Below are 22,469 nucleotides of genomic sequence, written 5' to 3' on the forward strand. Positions count from 1 at the left end.
TGTGCTCAGTGATGGCCAAGGAGAAATGTTTGATCAAGACCTCTTCCCATTGGTCAGTATAGCACCTTTGTCATAATAGATAGCATGTGTATGAACATGATTCTGTGTGTGGAGGCCGACGTGTGGGCTGTGTTACTGACTTGCCATAACCAGGGTCTCATTTTGTAGACATCTCTCTACAATGGCGTTTGTGGAGTTTTGTGGGTCTTCTCTTGTTTTCTGTTCGTCCTGGAGAATTGGTGCATTAAACATAACCTGGTACAGTGGTAATGCTTGCAGGATAAAGTTAACTTAGAGATGAAAAAGGAAGAACTGGAAGGCGCGAGGCTGGGGACCAGACACGTGTTTGCAGGAGGATTGTCACTGTGCATTGGTCTCCCTGCCCTCTGAGGAGGAGTTTCTCCCTCCGCTGATGGCCTTTTCCTACTTTGTCACATGTGCTCCTGCCATTGCAACTATTACCATGTTCTCCCTAACAACGATAAATAGTGAATATTCTAGAGGAGAAAGAAAGGAAAGGTGAGGGAAGAAGCCCCCTTCTCAAAAAGTGTTATCAAATGGTGCTTGAAGCAGTCCGAGTGCTCAGCGTGCTAATAAACCATGCTCTGTCCAGTGAGGAACGGCTCTTCAGAGGGCAAAGATACATCTCTGTGGATGCAAGTGCCTGCCTCGAGTGCTCACAGCATCCCCTTTCATTGGATGGGAAGGTCAAGTGTCAGCCCTGTGTGCTGTATTTTGGGCTCTGTGTGGAAGAAGTTGATTCACAGAACCCAAGGATGAAGAGTGAATCCTGAGCCCTGTATTTGACATGGTTCTTCAAAGTAACAGAACTTAGAGGCTGAATTTCTCTGTCTCTCTGTCTCTGTCACTTGTGTGTGTGTGTGTGTGTGTGTGTGTGTGTGTGTGTGTGTGTGTGTGTGTGACTTATATGTTACATATTCCTAAATCCATATGTGTGTGTATGTATATATTATTATTTAGAATGGCTTACAGGCTATAGTCCAGCTAATCCAACGATGGCTGCCTCCAAATGGAAAATCCAAGAATCCACAAGACTGGATATCTCAGCTGTTCTGCAGTGCATGCTGGGACCCTAAAGTAGTCAGTACAGTGCCAGGGAAGTAACAGACTTGTTAGCAAGGTGAGTGCAATCAGGCAAAGAACAAATGATTCTTTCTTCTCTTTCCTTATATAGTAGTGGTCCCAACCTTTCTGATGCTGTGACCCATTAATACAGCTCCTCATATTGTGGAACCAACCATAGAAATATTTAATTGCTACTCCACAGCTGTAATTTTGCTGTTGTTATAAACCGTAATGTAAGTATTTGAAATGCAGGGTATCTGATCTACAACCTTCCAGAGGGGTCACGGGGTCACAGCCCTCAGGTGGAGAGTCACAGTCATGGGGACGTCCGCAGAAGGTGTGTTCCACACTAGATCTGGATTAGTGCTGTATCTGCCTACCCGAACTCAGCAGAAATCCCTCTCAGGACTGGGAGTCCTCTATTTGGGGGTCTTAGTTAATTCCACATATAGTCACGCTGACAACTGAGAACAGCCATCACGTGCCCTGAATGACTAAGGATGCAGGGAATGCAGGTCAAAGGGCGGTGGCAACCCTTGTCATCTGCCTCTGCACCTTCATTCTTCACAGCTCAGACACGAGCTGTAGACGAGTCTCACCTTTCCTTACTTTGTGAGTTCTCCGGCCTGGGGATTTGAAATGAGAGATGGCGGGCGAAGGTGCTTAGCTTCATTTTAGCCTGACAGTTTGCAGTTCTGTTTAGTCATGGAAGCTAGCAGGCATCTCAATGAATAATGACAGTCTCGGAGGACTCAGTCCACCAGTGAGCCACATTCCTGTGGCATAGAATCATTTTTGACCCTCGGGCATTTTTGAGAGGCCACGGTATAGGTTTAATTTCTCCTACACCACTAACGTCTGTGTTAATTTTGGCCATCAAGTCACTTAATGTTAATGTTACTTCTATAATTTTGAAGTGTAAATTCACCTAAAAGGGACTTCAGACTGCTTACAGCTACACCAGTGGGGCCAGTCTGCTGCTATGGTTTGGAGCCTCTAAAATCTTAGGTGAGGGGCAGAGGCTGGACCGGAAGTGCACTGTGCTCTCTGTCCAATTTCACTTCCCGCAGCATCTTGTTTAGAAGGCAGTCTGCAGCCTTCTCCTCAGTGCCCTCTGTGCAGTAGAGTCTGAGACATTCATGCACTGCTCTCTCCAGGGGCCATTGCTGACAATAACCCAACAAAGCAGCAGTCAGGACACTTCTTTCTGTAAGGCTCATTTCGCTCTGCGTAGGAAGAATCCAGCCCCCGGTCAGTGCTCATAGGGTGATAGCTGAGCTGCAGAAGCAGAGTGTCAGAGCAGGACCGCTTACTTGCTCTCTAAAGGAAGGGTGCTCGAGGCCCAAGTGGCGTAACCCTGTGTACTTCCAAATCTGCTGTGGACAGGAGTCCAAATGGCATTCTTATGGATGCCTTATAATTAGTTGTGAAACTCTTTATTGCATTTTAAATTGGATTCAACAAGTAGTTATACCGGGATAATTTAAATGTTTTAGAATCCAGTATTTAGCTGTAACAGTAGACTATTGGTAACGAGATTATGAGTACACGCTATAGAAGGCATTCTGCAAATTGTCAGCCATGTCACCTTTACAGTCTACCTTACTCCTGATCAAACACATGTGTGATCACAGTTGCTATGGAATTTTTAGGTTTGAAATTTCTAACGTTGGGATATAGTAGAATCAGAGGTTTTGTTCTTGGTTTTGTTCTGTGCTTGTGTTTTTGTTTCTGAGACAGGGTCTTTCTTTATATTTCTGGCCATCTTGGGATGCTCTCTCTACCAGGCTAACTTTGAATTCACAGAGCTCGGCCTGTGTCCATCCCTGCACCATTCCCAGCAGCTGGGATTAAAGGTGTGCACCACTATGCTGGATGTGGGTTTGGGTTTTCTTGACATATGTATCAGAAGTTGAGAAGAGTATGACTCCATGTCCCTCACCCATTCAGAAGTCCTTGATTTTGTCTTTTGTGTTCAGAGGGATTAAAGCATTACTAGGAGCACAGAGCCTAGGCTGCAAGGTCTGGAGTCTGGCCTGCCACAGTCTGATTCGTTTTACACAGGCACGTCAGGTTTTCTTGTAATTCTAAAGTCCAAATATTATTTCTCTTGTTGAACCAAAACATCCCTTCTGTTGAATCTTTTTTTTTTTTTATTAACTTGAGTATTTCTTATATACATTTCGAGTGTTATTCCCTTTCCCGGTATCCGGGCAAACATCCCCCTCCCCCCCTGTTGAGTCTTTTAGTTTGGGTTACTATTGGTATGATGAAACGCTATGACCAAAGCAGTTTGAGGAGGAAAGGGTTAATTTGGCTCATTTCCACAGCCTAGTTCACAGAATAGGAACTCAAACAGGGCAGGCGCTAATGGAGAGGCCATGAGGAATACTCATGGGAACATGGCTTGCTCAGTCTACTTTCTTACAGAGCCAAGGACCACCAGCCCAGTATGGCCCCACACACGGTGGGCTGGGCCTCCCACGTCAGTTACTAAGAAGATCCCCTGTAGGCTTGCCTACAGCTCGACCTTTAGAGGCATTTTCTTGGTTCTCTGTTCTCTGATGACCGTGCTTGTGTCAAGTTGACGTAAAATCAGGCAGCACACATGTCACATAAAAAGAAGTAGCAGCTATCATTAGTGAGATGTTTGACCTCAGGCCTGAGCGACTTGCTCTGCACCCGCAGATTTACAGCAGTCATAGCGTTACACTGAGAACACGGAAGACCCAGAGAATTAGTGTGTTACTTGGGCATTTCTGTATTCAGCATCTGCTCTTATCTGCCTGTAAGTGGCCTTTTTCAAATGGATTTTCCCTGTCAGGTGTCACTTGGAAGGCAGAGGCAGGAGGATCTCTGTGAGTTCAAAGCCAGCCTAGTTGAGAAAGGGAGACTAAGACAGCCAGGGCTCCACAGAGAAACCCTGTCTTGATAGAATTCAAAATCAAACAAACAAGCAAACAAACAACAGAACAAACCAGAAAACCAAAAGTGTTTCTCCCTCTTGCTATAGAACCTCCTTCTTAGGAAAAAGAATGTTTGCGAGTGAAGCAGCGGCCTAGCCCAGATGGGGTGTAGCTCTAGGGTGGACTCAGGGGCGTGCTCCCTGCTCTGCTCTGAGAAGCCTGACTGTCAGGTGAACTAACAAAGGAGCCTATTGGTTAGCCGACCCTGCCCATAATCCCCACCCTAAAGCCATGGCAGCACCTGACATAAAGTGCTGACTGTGGTGGAAGTCAGTCCAAAGTTCAGTGCAAGGTTTCCTTCAGGATATGCTCCCAGGAGAGGGAGAATGGCCACTTTAGAATTCTTTGTGTAAGAAGCTCTCCCTTGAATGGCCCGAGCTCCCTCCATAGGGGTTAGGCAAACAGCTGCCGTAGACTCTCAGGACACTCTCCAGTGAACAGGGGCACCGTGGCTGCAGGACCTGGAATGAGCTGTGGAAACTCAAGCCCGAGGAAATTAGCGTACAGATGTGTTTGAAGTTCCACAAAAAGCAAAACTGGTCTGCAGCAACAGAGGAGCAGGTCTGCAGCAACAGAGGAGCAGGTCTGCAGCAACCGAGGAGCAGGTCTGCAGCAACCGAGAAGCAGGTCTGCAGCAACAGAGAAGCAGGTCTACAGCAACAGAGGAGCAGGTGTCTGCAAAGTCGCAGATGAGGAAGAGGAGTGCCTTTCAACATGAGCCTGAGAGAGTGTGGGGAGAAAGTTCTAGGTTCATAGAGCCTGAGCCAGCTACACGTCAGTGGGTCTCAGCTCCTGAGCTTGGTGTATTAGCCCTGAGTTTTATACATTGCACCGAATAGAAATTGTATCTCAGTTTACAGACAGCAGCAGCATTTTGCTGTGTCATTGTCTTATTCCCCTATGCCGACCCTCAGTTCTGCATTGCCACTGTTCTAGATGTTAACATCAGAAACAACTTCGCAATTTCCTCATTTGATCCTCTTATAAACACTGCTGCCTTGATGAAGAAAAAAAGTTTAAAATTGCTAATGCCAGACTCTGTTGTAGCCACTGTCTGCATTCAAGAGTGAACTTAGATGATTTTACAGACTGGCGCGTGCCAGCAGAACCCACTGCCGGGGGACAGATTTGCTGAGCATGACCCCTCTTGCAGGGTAAGCACAGATCCGATGAAGACATTTTACTGAGATGTGTTCAATAGGAGGCGTTTTGTTCAGTAGTTTCTGTAAATTTTCTGGATTTTCTGTTCTAAAGTATATAACTTTTTGATTTAGTTTTGAATAACAACACAGGTTATGTAAAATGATTGGTGGCCTAGTATTTATTCTGTAAAATGTCTGCCCATGAAGGAACAGATAGCGTATGAGCTCACTCACCGAAGTGTCTGAGCAAATTGGGATGCGAGGTGCTAAGGCTGGAAAAGGGGGCGACAGGGGCTTTGGGGGGTCTGAGGTTTTAGTTGACATACTGAGTCTGATGGCACGTGGCTTTAATCCATTCCTAAGTATTCACCATGCACATGAACCAACCATTATTATTCCCCATAAATATGTATGTCAAATAACTAAGAGATGGAGAAATGCCTCCACCACTAGGAGCACTGCATGGTCTCTCCAAAGACCTGAGTTCAGTCCCCAGAAGCCCTGTCAGATCGCTCAGCACCACCTACCTCAGCTCTGACAGACCGGATACATACGCATGTGCACTTCCATGGACGCGCGCGCGCACGCGCGCACACACACACACACACACACACACACACACACACTCTTAAAGATGCATTTAAAACTTCCTAAAGAGATAGAGTGTAAAGATAAGAAAGACCCACTCAGCCCACTCAGTAGCCAGTTCCTGTCACCAAGGCCAGCCACTCTCCTCTTTGACGTTGGCAAGTCTCTCTCCAGCTGTTTGCAGACGAAGCTTTAAAGAAACAAGCAGTTGTGCTCCGAGCATCAGAGAGGATTTGCATCTAAGGGCTCTTTTGCACAGACTCCTCCCGGGGCTCAGTGCCTGTGAGGCCCTGTGACGGCACTGGCAGCACCGGCACTGGCAGCAACTGGTCGAAGAGAAATGTGAGGGTGAAGACTTCATCCTGCAGCCGGTCCTGGTGTCTCATTCTTGGCAAATGCTGAACTCAACGTGTTACCTCGGCTCTCTGTCCGTTGGCACAGCTAGATCCCAGTAGCCAACGGGAGTTACGTTTATAACTCCAAGTAAAAACAACATGAAGAGAGAGCAGAGCCGCGCTGGCATTTCTATACAGGTTTGAAGGAAACACTGCCCTTAGCAGACGCCTTTGACCAGAGAGCAGAGCCTCGCTGGCTTTTCTATACAGGTTTTAAGGAAACACTGCCTTTAGCAGACGCCTTTGACCAGAGAGCAGAGCCGCGCTGGCATTTCTATACAGGTTTTAAGAGTCGCTGCTGCCGCCCCTGACCTCTTCTTTCTCCTTATCTTCCTCCTCCTCCTCCCTCCTTCCTTCTTGGTCAAAAATAGATCAAATTGACTAATGAAGGGGACTTCCTGTATATAAGATTGTGTTAGCACAGAAGTACTTCTCTTCTTGGGGCAACTTATAAATTACTTAGATCAATCTCTCCTAAGTATGCATTTTAGTACTAGAAAGTGTGCTTGTGAGTATTTTGCCAAAACATGGGATTTGTCTCCAGCACGTGAGTAGCTCTTAAATCTCTAAGGTGCTCACCGTGCCAGGTTCGACATCTTATGTCACTGCGGGCAAAGCTCTAGAGAGGAGGCGGCGGGGTATGTGTGCTTCCTTCAAACTGTCCTGCCTTTCCCACCAAGTTCTGTGGTTCCTAGGAAGCCTTCAGAATGCCACATCTAGAGAAGAGAAAACCTAGGTCAGAATGCTTGCTTGGAGCAGTTATTTTTAGTAGCAAATCTAAAAGCCATACTTTTTTCTTTTTAAGAAGATAATTGAGTGCCTGTGGGCATATCATGCACACGTGTGACGTGTGTGTGTGTGTCAGAGTGAGATCCTGAGTTCTAGCCTGTGTGTACGGGCGTGGGGGGGGGGTAGGGCTGCGGAACTGAGGGGAGAAGACGTCTGTCTCCTACTAGCATGAGGGGCAGTGGCTTGCTCAGTCTGCTATAAAGCTCTGTCAATGTAGCTTTTGCATCATGTGACTGCAGGAAAAGCTATTATCTCAATGAAAAGAAAGCCAGTTAGAGCAAGCGATAGGATAGAAGCAGGAGAATTTTCGAGTGTTCCGTGCAGGCTTGTCAAAGGGCTGTCTGTGCGGTCAGCAGCTGCAAAGGACGCCAGCCATAGTTCCTCAGCTCTCCACAGAAGGGTGCCCGGCCTACACAAGGTGTGGGCCGGGGCCGATGGAGGGGATCGCTGAGGCGGCACTTGCTCATTGCTAATCCAGAGAGGGTTGTGGGAGACGGGCTGTGTGCACCCCTGAATGGCGGCTGAGCTCAGTCACCGGCTGTCTCGGAAGGGCTCTGACGTAACATTTCATATGTTCCTGCATTCTGTGTGCCCTGCACTTGTGGAAGGAAGCACTGAACATGGCAGCGGAGGACAAACGGACACCGCACGGTACAAATGGATCCCAGGGCCCTCTATTGTTTGCTTGGTGTGTGAAGGTTGTTTGCAGACCCTCATTCTGCTGAGTACGGCCTCTTGCTTGTTTGAAGGAAGTATTTTGGTAATTTCTGAAATTTGGAATTTCTGAAATTCAGACAAATCTTAAATCTTTAAGGTGCAAATTTGAATTATTAATAGATGAATGTCTTTGTACTTACGTCTCTCGTTTTCATTATCCCTTTGTACACGTGTATGTGTCTGTCTGTCTGTATCTGTCTATGTCTAAGTTCTATCGAATAGAACTTTCTAATTTTGACTGAAGCTCCCATTGCATGACTTTGTTATATAGTACTTAACTTTCTCTGTTTAGTCCTTAATTTGTTACATGCAAGAAACAAATAGCACCCACTTAGTCAAGTTTCAGACAGTACTTGACCATTTTTAATGCTATTGATGTCCCTTCCCCTTAACCTGGGAAGGCATAGTGCTCCAAACCCCCAGGTAGTGTGTGATAGCAGGGCCAGCCACCTGAGGAAGACCTGTAGGGGTGTGTGTGTGTGTGTGTGTGTGTGTGTGTGTGTGTGTGTGTGTCCAAATCACATAAAATTCTGAAACTAAGTGGTATTTTATACCATTCCCCTTAAAAATTGACAATAAGAGAGGTGAGCAGTCAAACAAGATATTCCTGCAATTTTTTTTAATATTCCTGCAATTTAATGAATAATTCTTTGACCCTTTTTCAATAGAAGCAACGCAGATATGATTGTTAATTATACAAAGTCAAGGATCCTTCTGGCTTACCGGATCCACAGGGCAGACAGACGCTGTGCGACAGCTTGATACAGCGCTCAGCACACAAGCTTCGCTCTTGGGCGCAGTGGCAGTGGCACCTTGGCTCCTCTTTCGACATGAAATAGTTTGGTTCAGATAGACAGTTAAGTACATGAAGGTGGATTAAAAAACATACAGAAATCTCTCACATCTATAAAGTACTAAATATTTAAATAATAAAGAAATTTGACGCTAAATTGTTTGGGCAATTAATTTCTTTCATTGTTTTGCTATTTAATTTATAATTTCTAGAGCAATCTGAGATAATGAAAGGTATTCTCCTTGAGTACTGATACCATCAGTATCACCACCATCATCATCATTCCCACCACTGCTGTTAGCATTGGACTGAAGGTCTGGGAAGCCAGGGGCAGCTGCAGCAGTTAGTCCAGTGAGATAACGTAGTCCTGCCACTGAGTCCGTGCTTTATGACATGAATGAGTGTCTTGAATTTTATGCAACTTCTGTATATAGTTGAAGGAATTCTATGCAAAACAGTTCTGTCTGAGGAGAGAATGCCTTCCCAGTGGCTGTCCATGGCTGTCCACAAGGGCAGCTCTATATAAGGGTGTAAAGTAGTTCGAGAAGCGCTCCTCATAGGGTTGGGGAAGCTAAGCTAAGCAGGAATTCACTTTGAACCTAAAACAGTACGGTTTGTTGGATCGTTCTAGTTTTCCTTGATTTGTGTGTTTTATTTCTATGGCATTGTATGATTAAGCCTAAAGCTTTGAAAGATATTTTATGTCCAATCAGTAAGATTGCTTTTAGGTAATATAATATAGCAATTTTTAATGAAAATAATACAGCTTGGAGGTAGAATACCCTTCAAAGCCTTAGGTTCAATCACCCCGTGCCTGGAAGCCAGGAGAGCCCTTAGTGTCACTGAGTGAAGAGCAACTTTTGACTTCAGGTGGAGTCCACACGGGCTGAGCCACCAGCTTGCCTCACCTTCATATGTAGCCACAGTAACCAACCACAGATACTATAACCTGACCTTGTCGGCCGAGGGCCTTCATTCCCTGGAGTCCTGGTAATTTGTGGGGAAGATGGGGGAAAAAAGCTGGGACCATAACAGACTAGTGGTGGCCACACGACCTTATGTATTAGAAACAGTTTTACTCAAAGGAAGCCAGGGAAACGCACAGGTCATGGCGTGTGGGAGTCGCAGCCAGTGTGCTTTCTCAGGCACAGTTTCCAGGGTTGGAATACCGAAGGCCAGGGAGCAAAGGAGCAGGGCTCACCTGTCGCTCAGTTACGTAGCCTGTCCTTGACACAGGAGACGGCCTGGGCATTTTCGATGTGTCCATTTCCTCACACCAAGTGCACAGAGTTCCAGTTCTGTGCTTATCCACCAATATTGTAGCAGAGACAGTGTGCCATATTTTAACTTAAAAACTCAAGGCTTTTCTCTAAAAATCTTTTTTTTTAAAGATATATTGATTTATTCTATATGAGTACACTGTAGTTGTCTTCTGACACACCAGAAGAGGACATCAGGTCTCATTACAAGTGGTTATTGCTAGGAATTAAACTCAGGACCTCTGGAAGAGCAGTCAAAAAAGACAGTTTTTATTTATTTTTTTATTTTATTTTAATTTTTTTAGTGATTTTATGAGAAACAACTAAATTCTGTTCTTAACTTTGCATGAATCATTTCTTTCTGGAACACTGATTCAATTGAGTGGTTCCCTAAAAAGTTAGAAGCATCTAGAAGTAGATGTTGGTATCTTTTGATGTCTGCTCTGAGTGGTAAATCAGCTGGCTGGTAGACTGCCATGAGGCTTCTATTCAAATAGGCAAATTGTTAGATTTTAGCTAAAATAAGTGATAGACTTTTTACCAAGGAGACTTCAGATCCCAAGAACTTTTGAAATAATGTTTATTAACTGGCCTTTACCAATTTTACTTTCATTTTTATGTATTAAAAATACACATCATGCTATTTTTACACATGCTTTTTAAACATTATGTTTCGTGGGCTTTCTTTGTGCCATGTATCATGTATGAGCTATGAGTACTTCGGCTAACACTGTCAACCATGAGCTCTTCTGGCCTTAACCGCAAACCGGGGTATTCGTTCATTCCCACCCCCTCCCATCGCCTCCATGCCTGGCTTACAGGTGAGCAAACACAAAGCAATCAGGCAGGCAGTGCAGTCATAGGCAGCAGGCCCTATACACTCCGGTGTCTGCACTCTAAAGTTGCTATATGCTGGGGTTGAGGTGAAGTCGATGGTTTGTTCCAGAGTGAGAGCCAGGTGGACATAGAGACAAGGAGAGGGCCCTGTGAAGGTCGGAGTCTTTCTGCTTCTAAGTTTTGTACATTTAATAAACTTTACTGCTGCCTTGCCTTACATAGATCAAAAGTAAAGTATTTCATAAAGGATGCTTGGTCTGCATTGAAAAGAACTATTTGCTCATGGGAATTACTGCATGGCTCATGCTGAAATGTAAGAGGAAAGAGGTCTGAAGGACCCTGTGGGGTACCAGAGGTTGCTAGAGAGAGAGTGGATTGCTGTGGGACTGATGGGTAAGAAAAGCCCTGAAGTTGTGGGGTCTGAAAGAGGTTTTTGTGTGTGAGTTCTCCTGTTTGGTAAGTGGCCACTGCTCACTTCCTAGGTCCCTTACTCATCCCAGCACTTTGCTCAGGTAGAACACCATAGAGGAGCCACATTGAACTGCCTTCTTTCAGACACTGAGATTACTCTGGGATGCAAACCCCTTACTGAGATCTGTGTAAGGCCTTCTACATCCATGCAGCTGCCCTGGAGGTGAGCTCTGTCAGACAGACTTCAGGTCAGGGTCTTTGGTACTTTGTCATACTTCTAGTGCTCTGTAGTTTCATTAGTCTCCTTCTCGTGTCCATGACAGAACGAATGCCTGTGTCAATTAGCTTTACAAAGAAAAGAGCTTTATATTGGCTCATAATTGAGAAGATTCAAGTCAATGGCTTTAGAGTCTCGTTGTAGGACAGAACATCATCCTATGTCAAGAAACAGCATGTGCTGTGTCTGAGTCTGTGTGTGTCTGGTCTCTCCTTTCCGTAAAACCGCAAGGATTCCATCAGGGGTTCTATGCCAAGGCCTTCATGTAAGCTGAGCTGCCTTCCAAGGAGTGCACCTCCACACACGCTACCCTCACTACTGTTGACGTGTAACATGTGGAGTGGAGCCTGTTCAGACAGCAGCAGCTGTGCACTCTCTCTCTGGTCATGTCACTCTTGCTGGTAGCCTGCTTTATTGCCTCTAGGTTCTGAGGATGGCGAGGATTACAAACTAAATGTAACTTTACCACTTGTCCTTTCTCATGGCCTCCAGTATGCTGGCTTGTTTCCGGCATGCAGAAATAACCACTGTTGGTTTCATTCTCAAATCCTCTAGCTGATTTAGCAACTGTTTGATGTAACTGCTCTTATGTGCTCCAGGAGAACACAACAGTAGCTGCCTCTTCTGGGAGTGAGAGGAGGACTGGGATGGGAAGGGGTGGCTTCTACAGACAGTGCTGCCATCCCAGGGATTTGCAGGGTGCAGGCTTGACTGCCCCATTGGCAGTTACCAGCTACAGATGGCATTGGAAACGCGGCTGGTCACAGGACGAGTTTAAACACAGCCAGATTACAGACCGCTAGTCACACACACAGATGTCCATACAGAGACTGTCCATTTTCAGTCAGCCAACCAAAGTGAAGTGTGCACGTTCATGTTTCTTACCTGGGCAGCTTGTGGGGCAGTGGTTTCATTTTGCTAGTGCTTCTCATTGCTGAAAGAATGGGAGTTGAACAGGAGGTTTTTGCTGTAGCTGTATATCCGTGACACACAGCAGCCTTTTTGTAATGTTCAGAGAAGTGACTGGACAGAAGACTCAGTGGTTAAGAGCACTGACTGCTCTTCCTGAGTTCAATCCCCAGCAACTACATGGCGGCTCACGACCATCTGTAATGGGATCTCATGCCCTCTTCTGGAGAGTATCTGAAATAGCTATAGTGTACTCACATACATTAAATAAATAAATCTTTTTTAAAAGTGACTGTATTCTTTCCAGAGTTCCTGGTTCCATTCCTCTGTTGGCTCTGAAGGACTCAAGATCTCTCTACCTTCATGCCCCACACCTCCCTGACTCAGTCTCTACCTTCACTCTACTCCTGTCTGTTCTTGTTATTGACAAGAGCTGTGTTCTGTTACATCCTGGCAAACTGACAGGAGCCATTGGTGATGTAATGTGGACCAGGCTGTGTCTGACCCGCATCTCTGGATAACAGTGAGCTTATGCCTGCTAAACTGAACAGCACTAGTAACGTGTCTTCCCCTTAGGGCATCAAAGCCCTCTTACGAATGCTGCACAACTTAGTCCCAATACAGTGTGGGCCATTTAAAACATCAAAACAGCAAATGTGCGAGAAAGGAGAGGCCCCGAAGGATGCAGCACCCGCAGTGGCCCCAGTATTTCAGTCGGATAGTGAAGAGGCTATATTTGTGCAAGACACCTCCTATGTCAGGATATAGTCCTTCCCTTTAGCCACTCTCAGCCGTGTCTACAGATGCAGACACCGAGGCCGAACAGTTACGTTCCTATCCCATGGTGACAGGTCACTGACTGATGCAAGCCAGTTCCCACTGCCAAGCCCATGCTTATCTGGAGGTGTCCGCTCTCTAGCAAGTGGAGTTATAGACAGTTGTAAGCCTCCCAAAGTGGGTACAAGGAACTGAACTGAGGCCCTCTGCCAGAGAAGGAAACACTCTTAACCACCAGGCCGTCTGTCCAGCCCCAGGTTTTAACTGTCATCTTTTTTAAATGTTATTGGCATTTTGCCTGCATGTTTGTCTGGGCAACATGTGAGTGCCTCCTGTCTGCAGAGGTCAGATGAGGGTGTCAGTCCTTAGAACTGGAGTTGCCAATAGCTGGGAGCTGCCATTTGTGTGCTGGGACTCAAACCCTGGTCCTCTGGAAGAGCAGCCAGTGATGTTTAACGGCTGAGCCATCTCTCCATCACCACTTCGCCCCAGTTTATAAAGAAAATACACGACAGGGAAATAGTGAAAGGAAGTATTTACTTGAGAAGAGAGTCCAGTAAGACGGCAGCTGCAGTGTGCTGGCAGAAGGGGGTGCATGCCTCAAACTGGACTGTGCAGGAAGACCCCTTCCACTTTCTGTTGCCTAGTGGACAACATTTTTCTGTGTTTCAGGAATGATGTAATAATTATCTCATAGGGTTAATTGTGAGGTCAAATTTAAAAATATAGATATACTACTAAAAGTAGAAATACCCCTATTCGGAATAAAACTGGAAATGTTACCTATTTGGTGCTGAATAGCCCTGAGCTCGGCCAGTTTGTGACGCCATTGTGAGCATCAGGTGTTTCTGTGTTAAGCATGCTGATAAGGGCCGAGATGGAAAGGAGAACAGCATGCAGTTTTCTGCCTTGAAGGTACTTAAATGCAGTAATGACAGAGATGCAGGATAAATGGTTTTGTGGACAGAGTGGGAGAGGAGGGGCTCCGCAGTAGTCCTTAAAGGGTGAACGAGATGAGCTGGAAGTGGGAAGATGCTGGGTCATACAAGCAAATAGACTGAGACCAGGGGGAGCAGACACAAAGAACAGACGAGCCCAGTGTGTAGGATAGTGTGTCAGGCCAGCTTGACACAGCTGGTCTTCAGAGACAAGGGAAGCTCGGTTAAGAAAATACTTCCATAAAGTCTGGATGTAGGCAAGCCTGTGGGGCATTTCCTTAATTAGTGATTGATGGGTGATGCCATTCCTGGGCTGGTGGTCCTGGGCTTTACAAAAAAGCAGGCTGAACAAGCCATGGGGAGCAAGCCAGTAAGCAGCACCCCTCCGCGGCCTCTGCATCAGCTCCTGCCTCCAGGTTCCTGCCCCCGCTGCTTTTGATGAGAACCAGGGAGGCGTGGGAGGACAGAGGACACACTCCTCACATTGCTTTTGGTCATGGTGTTGCATCACAACATAGAAACCCCAAGACACACAGAGACAAGGGCTTAGATCATGATGCCCCTGAGTGCATTCCAGGGCGACACCGGGAATCCAGGAGAAGGGTGAGTTCAGTGACTGTGGAGACGTTTTGTGGTGAAAGGTTTGAGAGGGAAGGCTGACAGAATAGTTTGGAGGGAACCATAGGCATAGAGTTCCCCCCAATGAGAACCCACACTGTCTGGGAAGCTTAAAGAGTAGCAGTGATGGCCAAGCTGTATTTCCACGAATGCCTCTGGGTCGATGGACCTAGAAGTGCCCTTGTTACACTCGCTTATTTAAACTTCTGTTTTGTCTTGTTTTAATATTTTGTACAAGTTACATGTAACATAAAAACGACTATTTCACCTCTCATTAAGTGAATGATTCAGTAACATTGACACACCCTCAAGGTTGTGTAATGACTGCTAGTATACATTTTCAGGATTACATCGTCCTAACAGAAACTGCACACATCAGTCGTTCCCTGTCCTCTCCCAAGCTCTGATACTTTCTCCTGTCTTTGCGTCTTTAACTGTCCTCAGCACCTTGAACAGGTGGAATTAAGTGCCCCCTCGCCTGCTTTCATTTGCTGTAGTTTCTGTGGGTTGCCAGTGTCTAAGGTGTGTCAGTTTGGTTCCTCTTAAAGTTGCATGACTGCTGTGTGTACATGCATGTTTTCTGTGTCCATTCAGTGGACATGCAAGTTGCTACACCACTCTGCGACTTCCAGTCACACTGCTTTGGTCGTAGTATGTTTGTATTGTCTTTTGAAATCCTGCTTTGGTTCTTTGGGGTGGGGCATGGACCTAGAAGTGAAATTGTTGGGTCATGTCTTAAGGGTTCCCTAGTGGCTTACACATATATGCAACCATGGTGGGGGAGGCGACCATGCTGTAAGCCAAGAGTACTTACATCTGCAAGGCTGGAACTAGTGCGCTAAGTCTGACTTTACGAGATTTTGTCTTATTTTGCATATTTTTATGCTTTTACTTTACAGCTTTGATTAGTTTCTCAAAATTGTTCCTAAACACAAAAGCAACATGGAGTCACTAGGGAGTCTTTTTAAAATTATTTTTTTGGTGTTGGTTATCAAAGTCAGGACCTCACGTGCTATGTCTCTAAGCAGAGAGCACTATTTTTAACATGAGCTGATGAGTTCGAGAGAGTCTGTGTCAATAGCCAGATGATCAAAAAACATGCTCAGCATTGTTAAGTAATTCAGGAACTTCGATCAAAGGTACACCGCGGTGTACTTCCAACCCAGTGACTGGCTGTAATAAGGAGAGAAGCGGAAGATGCCGACTGTCGGCCAAGGAGCTGACATCGCTAGCTGGAAATTCAAGTGTAGCCACTTGGACATCAGTTTAACACATCCTCAGGAAATTGAACATAGGCTTCCCCCATGTCTGAACTATACATCCTGGAAGGCTGGAAGGAATGGCCGAAACGTAGACATGAGCCGTCGTTCATCCCTGGTGCAAGGTGGAAATGAACGAAACACCTACCCACAAGGATTTGACTGCATGTTTTAAAAGAGGTCTAGACTAAGCAATTCGTTGGAGACAGAAGGCCACTCATTGGCCACCAAGAGCTGGAAGGGACAAGGAGTAACTGCATATAAGTATGAGATTTTTTTCTGAAGATGGAAATACTGTGGAGTTGGATAGGAAAAGAGTTGTATAATCAAGTGGACTGAAAACACGTTTTAAATATATTAAAGGTGAAAGGAGAGAGACCCAGGAAGGCTCCTGGTGCCCAAGGGGGCGTGTCATGAGTGTTATGCCAGTGGGAGAGCTTGGCGCTGTATGCCAGATGCCAGTGAGCATGGCGGGTTTAAGCTTCTTGAGGGGTTCCAGCTCAGCTGCTCATATATCATGACTGAAGACTGATCCTCCTTTATTTTTGGATCATCAGCCTCCTTGACTCTGCACTTAAGGAAGGGTGCACGTGGGACGGTGAGGGAGGAAGGTGGCCGGTATCTGCCTAGCCGGACAGATCAACCAGCAGGTGACAGATGCTGTGGCCGGTACAGCCTCACATTTGAATGTTCTAGAAGACTAAAAAGGAAGGATTGACAGAAGAAAGGTGAGCTCTGGACCCTGGTATTGTTGGAGGAGTAGTACTAGCCCATAGACTGCAGTCCCTTATTTGGATTTCCCAATTCATTTGCAGTAAACTCTGACCTAATGACTGTGAGATGACTTTATAGTCATCTGTCCTGCTCAGTGCGAATGGTCATGTATTTCATTGCCGAGATAGCACTGAATTTGATTACAGATCTACACTTCTGTAGATCCTCCTGGAGGTGCTACAAAATAAGCTGTCTTCCAAGTATTGGTATATTGCAAGGCAGCGAGGGAGAGGGATTAACTCTACAGCATAGTTGTTGGGCTCCATTTCCTTGCTGTGGGGGATGTAAACTCGGTGATCTGGACAGGTGAAGGAGAGCTGTGAACATGAGTTGGTGGTCCCTAGAGAGGGATTCGGATTAATGGAATTCCTCCCAGCCCCCCCAGAACAGGGGAAATGGTGTAAATGTGCCTGGTATACAGTTTAAAGAGGAAGAGGTAGGACATGCTTCTCCCCCGCCCCACAGCTCACCAACAACTTTTATAGCAATGTCTTGGAGATCCCGAGGATGGGAAGGAGAAGTGGCTGGGCAGTGGTAAGTTTGTGGGAATAAGTCAAGCCTCCTCAGTGATAGCATAAGAGAAGTGATGGATTTCTTCCAAGATTAACTCCGTGAAGCTGGAAACACAGGCTGAGGGAACTAGGTAGGGCTCACCTGAGAACGACGAGGTTCCTGACAGGACTAGGAGCAGTGTCACAAACCACAAGGTGTGTGTGGGGCTCTCTCCCTAGAACATGTGGTACACTCCTCAGTCCCCATCTATCCCTTTCTAGGAGAAAGAGAAAGCACTGTAGGCTGGGGAGCTAGGGATGAGGGAAAGTCACTGAGAAAAAAGGTTCTCCACACCAACAACAGTCACACGAGGAGTGTGCTGGCCTCTTCAGGGTCTGGGGAAAGAGGTGACATTCAAGTGGAAACAGATGAGAGGAAGATGAGAGACAGCCATGGCTGAAGTAGAAGGGAAGTCTGACCAGACCTTTGGGGACAATAATTTCTAGATCTTCACAGTGTTTGAAGCCACTCAGGGTAAATAGCCAGATTATGGCCAGAAAGGGAAAACTAATCAGAAGCCAAATTCTTCACTAATGTAAAGGATTATGTGGGAAACTAAGGAATGCTGGCAAAACTCCACAGAAGGAATGCAGATGGATGGGAATATTTTTTTATGTATAGTTCTCATCTGTCAGGAAAGGAATTAAGGACCAGGAATCCGGAAGCAGGAACTGAGAGCACAGGAAGGAGAATGTTGCTTACTTAGTCTCTCCTCATAGCTTGTGCAGCCTGCTTTCTTATATACACCAGGTCCACCTGTCTAGGTGGGCAGCACTGCCCCCACTGATCTGGACCCTTCTACGTCAGTCATTAGCCAAGATAACATCCTGCAGCCTTGCCAATTTGATGAGGGTGTCTTCTTAATTGGGGTTCCCTCTTCTCACATAACTCTAACTTGAGTTAACAAAAAAACAAAAACCAAACCAAACCAAAAAAACCCTAATTAACGTTGTGGGTGGAGAGTGTTTGCACAGGAACAGGGTTTTTAAGTAGTGCACATCTAGTTGTGTGGTGGTGGGAAACCAGCAACTTCTAGAGGACTGAACTCCAGGGAAGAGGTAGCCTTTCAGGAGAGTCAAAAGGAACCAGAAGTTGTTTGACACACAATACCGCACTGACTTTGCTCCCCTCATAGTGTTGCTGAGTCTTGTGATCCCTGACTATCTCCCATGGTCTGCGGCGGAGCCAGGAAAAGTCTGTCCTGTCTGCAGGTTCCTCTGCTGATTCCTTTGGTGTCCGTTAGAGAACCTCTAGGAATCTGCCTGGTTTATTTTTCATGTGTTCACTGCACGTCTGTATATAAGTATGATATACACATACCGGTGTTCAGGGTCAGAAAAGACCTTCAGATCCCCGGTAGCTGGACTGCAGATGTCTGTGAGCCACCACTCCCACTCAGAATAATCCCGCATGCTCTGCTCCCCACTCTCCGGCAAGGTTTCACCAGTTAGCACAGTCAAACTTGATAATTTATGGGATTTGTTTTCTGGAGGGCTCATTTGTTTCGAATGTTGGTTTTTAAAAGGTTAGACTCACATAGTAGAACTCAGCCTCCTAAAGTACAGAGTTTAGTGATATTCCACTTCATTCAGCGTGAACCGCCATCACCTTGGTCACTTTTGAGGCATCTCAGTGCAGAAGAGCTCATTAGTAGTCCCTCCATTTCCCCTCCCAGCTCCCACTAGCCAGGCGCCATCTTCCTGTTTCTGTGGGTTTGCTGATGCTGGGGATTTGGTCCGGTTGGCATTACTTCAGCCCCTCCTCACGTGCCACCACAATACTCTCTGGCCAGCACGCCCTCAGTACCTGATCTGTATCTCAGATCATGCCATGTTTTACTGACAAGATCAACTCAGGGAAGCGCTGAGTTCAGGCCTGCCTGAGGCTTCACTGGGAGTTAAAGAACTGAATGTAAAGCTCCTGCCTTCTCGCCCCCTGCTTCCTCCCTCAGACAGGGGTGCCCTGCCTCAGCTTGATGTGGGGTCACTCAGCAGGCTGGTTAGGGCAGGAAACGCTCTGAGATTTAGATTTGTCAGTCTCTGGAAAGGTAAGGCAGGCTAAGTGCTGCACTCTCCCCACTCAGTCACGGGAAGTCTGACCTGCAGCCAGCTCACATTTCCCAAGCTTGCTCAGACCCTAGCACTGCCCAGCCACCACCATGGCCACTTCAGACAGCCCTGCTTCTCCTTTTAGCCCAGCAGCAACTAGCAGCAACTAGCTTCCCCTAAAGAATCCCATCTGCTCTCCACCTAAGTCTTCTAGGCCCCTAGGTACAGGGCCACTGCCTTCAGCCCTGCATGTGGCTTGCATGCTCCTCCTCAGTCTTCCACGCCTGACAAGCTCCAGCTCTTCCAGAAGACTCCATCAAGGGGCCACAGAGTGGCGCTCAACAAGCAAGGTAGTTAAAGTAAGCATTGGAGCCAGAAATGAAAACAGACTTCAGGTCAGAAGCCTACACAAGTTCAGTGAGTAATTCCAAAATGGAACTTGTTCTGTTTGAGTGAAAAATTGAGTCTTCTGAGACTTAGTTGTCCAAATATAAAAGTTGTTGGCTCAAAAGAAAATGCCAGAAAAATACCAAACTAAAATTTTTTTATTTGCCGTGTGTCGTGGTAGCAGACAGAAGAAATAAAATGTAGTTAGCTGTTTCCGTGTGTCAGACAGTCATCTTGATTCCTTTTGTGGTTCATGGCAGGCTTGGTATTTGCCAGTTGTGGCTAAGTGAGATCCGCAGCCTTATAGATCATTATTCAAAGGAACAGCTTTTACAGAGCAGTTGTTCCTTAGTCTCTTGGTGTAAAAACATTGTACAGTGGTGAACAGCCGTGAGCAGTACAAAACAGGTTGAGTTTGTCTTCGTGTTCCCCGCGTTGATTCCAAATTACTCAAACTCAGTCCACAAAGTGCCATGTGTAGGGTCGCTCAAGTTTGATTACCACAGGAGGTAGTCGAAGACCCTTAGTCCCGGGTCCAGCTATATGTGTTCTTGCTGTAAAACACAGAGGCTCCCTGTATGGAACTCTGATCTCTGCAGTTCACTCCATTTTCTCCAGCTAGAGACTGTTATACACAGCCCAGTAACAGCAGGGACATCACGAATCCACCGGCAGCTGTTTGTGTCCCAAATTTGAAACTGGAACTGAAAAACTTACAATGTGGCTAGTTGGGGGCGGGGTTTGGAGTGGGGTTTGGAGTGGGGTTTACTGGGAAATAGAATGAAAGGCTTCACATAGTTTGGGTAATACCAAAATACACTACTTGAAGGACACAAAAATGATTAAATTGATCATTTGGGCTTATCTTTTGTTGTTGGGATAATTTAAAAATTCAAGTTATAAATTTCATGGATAATTTTTAAATTCTATTAATTCTCAGTTAGCCATTCATTTCTGAAAGCCCAAACTGGATGCAGGCCTGAGAGTGGCCCTGGGTTTCTGTTGCTGATTTAGTTTCCACCTTGTCCAGATGGAGCCCAAACTCATGAGTCTCTTGCCTTAGCCTCCTGACTGTGAATGGTACTGTCAGGCCTTGTGCTGTGTCCGTTTGTAATGCACAGGGAGAGAGGAAGTCAGTCTGTTGTAGAAGAGTCCTTGCATGATTTACCCAGGAAGGGAACACCACGTGCTCTACCTTGGCTCCTCTGCTCTCTCTCCCTTGTCGCATGATGGAATCCCTTTTCCGTTGATGAGGGGAAAGTCTTGGAGAGCACTGAGCACAGGGAAGGAAGCAGGGTGGGGGCAGCACCGTGGCCCGGCCTGTGGAGCTTTCTTTAGGAGAGGGAGGGGACCAGGTAGGTGCCCTAGATCTGGATGCAGAGGCCATTTGTCTTGTTCATTGATCTATTGCTTTGAAGAGAAAGACACTACAACTCTTAGAAGAGAAGGTATTTAACTGGGGATGGCTTACAGTTCACAGGTCCATTATCATCCTGACAGGAAGCATGGCAGCATGCTGGCACTGAGGCAGAAACTAAGAGCTAGCGACTGGGCCTTCTAATCCTTTCAAACAGGTCCCTCCCTGGTGACTTAGCAGCATATCCTTTTTCTGGAAAAAGCTCCAGAAAATGTATTTGTTTATTATTTTCTAAAAAAGTAATATATGCCAGCATAGAAAACTTGAAAAACTTCATAACTAGCAGAAAGTAGAAATAATAATTTACATTTTTCCTGTAAGGTAAATTTGGAAGAATGTATGCTATATTATAGTTTTATCAGTCTAGAAATTACTATAAAAATACTTGGCGAGGCGGTGGTAGTACTTGACTGTAATCCCAGCTACACACAGAAACCCTGTCTGCAAAAGACAGAAATACTTTTATTTTACCAAGGTCAGTAATTTATGTTGTAAATTTTACTTCTAATGTACTGTAGTGCTATGAGAGCTCTCTTCCTATCCCCACCTGTGTGGGGTTTGTGTGTGTGTGTGTGTGTGTGTGTGTGTGTGTGTGTGTGTGTGTGTGTGTGCGCGTGCGCGCGCGCACGGCCACTCACCCACCCCTCCCTTTCCCTTCCTCCCATATCCCATTCTACTTATTATTGTAAGTGGTATTTGCTGCTTTTCTTAGTGATAATTCATCATATTTTGTTTAGTATCCTCCAGAAAATGAGGGGGAGCAGTCTCTACCTTACAGTTAAATTCCCAGGAGCAGGTTATTTAGAAAAGACTCGTGCAGCTTGCTTTTCCTGGCAGCATGGCCCTTTCTCACGGCTTTCCTCGTTCCCATCTTCCTGTTTAAATAATAATAGTTGTTATCATCATGGGGGTGTGGGTGCATCGTGTACATGTGGAGGTCCGAGGACTGCCGAGGTCCCGTGCAGATGATAAGTCAGCTGTCACAAGTTAGCTCTTTCCTCAAAGAGAGGCTGGCGACAGGCTGCCATGACAATCCCTCACCCTCTCAGGCATCTCACTGGTTCTCTTAAAAAATTATGAACCTGTAGTAATGAGAATAAATTTTAAATATAAAATTAAATAGTTCTCATCAAAATAATTTGATTGATAATATACTAACTTTTCTTCTTTTTTCCTATAAATTAATTCTTCTCCAACTGTATTTACTAACAGTTTAGATAACTTCATAAATATTTGCATGCTATTAATTCAAATATTTTATTTTATTAAGAAAACCCTTACAGGGTGCTAGACATCTATTTCATAGTCCAACCAAACACAGAATGTCAGTATTATGATAATCGGAGAAGCTAAGTTCAAGGGCACGGGTTAAGTAACTTCCAGGTTCCTGGAATGGCTGGCACCCGCTGCGTGCTGTGCATTAGGACCGGCTGACTCCTTTATTCACTCACGCTCCATGTCTGCTTTCTGGTCCCTCCTCACCTTGGGCTCTTGTCCTCTCTCATACCTAGAACCACACAGTCATTTCAG

The 22,469-nt window shown here is 45.8% G+C and overlaps 1 protein-coding gene across 9 annotated transcripts in view; it reads left to right on the forward strand.

The window, feature by feature from the left end:
* Ncoa2 (nuclear receptor coactivator 2) overlaps nucleotides 1-22,469 on the forward strand; it is a 234,065-nt gene that overhangs the window by 120,865 nt on the left and 90,731 nt on the right. Inside the window, exon 1 of one of the 9 annotated variants that reach the window (XM_063288484.1) lies at nucleotides 7,087-7,617. The gene's annotated coding sequence lies outside the window, so the exon portion shown is untranslated. 9 annotated transcript variants of the gene reach the window in all.

The sequence above is a fragment of the Rattus norvegicus genome, chromosome 5 (assembly GCF_036323735.1).
Source record: "Rattus norvegicus strain BN/NHsdMcwi chromosome 5, GRCr8, whole genome shotgun sequence".
NCBI lineage: Eukaryota > Metazoa > Chordata > Mammalia > Rodentia > Muridae > Rattus > Rattus norvegicus.